The sequence below is a fragment of the Urocitellus parryii genome, chromosome 1 (genome assembly GCF_045843805.1).
Source record: "Urocitellus parryii isolate mUroPar1 chromosome 1, mUroPar1.hap1, whole genome shotgun sequence".
NCBI classification, from domain to species: Eukaryota; Metazoa; Chordata; class Mammalia; order Rodentia; family Sciuridae; genus Urocitellus; species Urocitellus parryii.
Genome location: NC_135531.1, coordinates 166,493,364 through 166,495,348, shown reverse-complemented (window position 1 = coordinate 166,495,348; position 1,985 = coordinate 166,493,364). Strand labels below are relative to the sequence as shown.

The window sequence follows — 1,985 nt, the reverse complement described above, 5'->3', positions numbered from 1 at the left end:
AAAGGACTTTGAAAGTTTTCACCATAAATGGTTCATGTTTGAGGTGTCAGCAAACTTTGTTGGAAGGCACCTGGGCAAGGGGAATGATTGTGGGAAAGGGTTCCAAGGTGGTACTTTCCACTCCATGGGGGTGGGGACAATGCTGGTCCTTCTGGCTCTGGACAGCTGCGCTGGGCCGCGCCAAGGTGGGCGCAATGGTGCTTAGAGATTTTTGAGTCTAAAGAGTCTTCCCGTCACTGGGTGGTTGACGAGGGGGAAGGGAGCCCTTCTTCTGTGTTCACAGAGACTCACCTGGGCAGTGCCATGGTGTGTGGGAGCCAATGTTCCAGGAGACAGGCAGAGACCACCGCTCCTTAGGACCTGAGCCAGCCCTGGGATGCAACCCCCTCCAGACTGCCTTCACATCCTTGTTCTCAGGGTGTAGAGCAGGGGGTTGGGCAGTGGGGGACCACACAGTAGAAGAGGGACATGAACTTGGCCTGGGTGCTGTTGGTGGGGGGCTGGAGGTATATGAGGATGCCTGGCCCAAAGTGCATGAGGACAACCAGCAGGTGGGCGCTGTAGGTGCCCAGTGCCTTGTGCTGCCCTGGGCCCTAGCAATGCAGGTGCAGGAGATGAGCACAAGCAATGGAGCCATTATGCCAAAAGGGACGGCTCCCAAGGTCAGGACCAGGTCGTTTGCCCTGGTGTCACACAGGCTAGCTTGATCAGGGCCGGCACCTCGCAGGAGAAGTGGTCCAGGTTGTGGTGCCCACAGAAGGGAAGCTGGAGGCTGAGTGTGGCTTGGAGCATAGAGTTGGCCAGGCCGCTGGACCAGACTGCGGCAGCCAGTTGCCCACACACCCACGGGCACATGATGAGTGGGTACTGGAGGGGCTGGCAGATTGCCATGTAGAGGTCAAAGTCCATCACCGTCAGCAGGGCACTTTCTTGCAGCTTGTCCAGTGGAAGAGGTAGGACTGCGTGATGCAGCTCTCGGAGGTAATCGTCTTCTTGTCCTCCAGAGGTTGGCCAGCATTTGTGGGACGATGGTGCAGGTGACACAGAGGTCCAGCACAGAGAGCTTGCCCAGAAGGAGGTACGTGGGCATCTGGAGTCTGGGCTCCAGAAGGGAGAGAGAGATGGTGGAGCTGTTGCCTGTGAGCTTGAGGATGCGGGAGACCAGCATCTCTGTGCAGAGGGGGCGCTCCAGCTTGGTACCTGAGAAGCCCAGCAGGATGATACTTTTGGGGAGCTCACGCTTTCTCCTCCCATGGCTCTGGCTCTCCACTGGCTGCAGACAAGAGAGGTGAGATGAGCAGGGAGTTTTCATTTCAGTGTCTCCATGGCAACACTCTGAGGCCTTCACCATGGTGGTGGGTGGTACCGTTAGTTTTTGGAGAAGCCCTCCCTGTGTGGGTCTGCTCTGTCAATCTCTGCCTTTGCTGGTGACACTGCAGGAGGGAGACCTGCTGCATCTAAGGCAGACTTCATGTGGAGGTCCATGCTGAGCCCGTGGCCTCACCTGTGCACTTATTCTTTTTATTCCTACTCTTTTCTCTATGACTAAGTTTGTCTCTCAATCTATTCCAAAGCCTTGCTGCTGTCCAGAGGGGAAGGGGATTCAGCACTTGGCATGCACATCTCTTCCAGGAAAGGCTCTCAGGGGACAGTGCCTGCTGTATCCTTCCCTAGCAGTCAGGGAGGGCCCTGGCTCAGGAGGAGGGCTGATGACCAGCTACCCTGCAGCTGCCTGGTGCTGTGTCCTTCACTGGGAGGAGACAGCTGCAGCTCATTGACAGCAAGCCTCTCTCCCTTTCCTTTTTGCCCCACTGTTTCATTATGGTAAATACAGATAAGATTTTTCCACCTTACCTGTTCCTACTGTGTGTCCTGTGGTTTCAGGCATACACATTGTGTGGTGCAACCCTCTTGCCTCCCACGGCAACCCCCAGCTTCATTGCTTGCATGTGATTCTGACTGCTCTGACTGCGTCAGCTAACATG

At 55.9% G+C, this 1,985-nt stretch overlaps 1 pseudogene; it reads right to left on the bottom strand.

Moving 5' to 3' along the window:
• Positions 1 to 399: 399 nt before the first annotated feature.
• Positions 400 to 1,351, bottom strand: LOC144257257 (olfactory receptor 2G3-like; annotated as a pseudogene).
• Between the last annotated feature and the right edge of the window lie 634 nt (positions 1,352 to 1,985).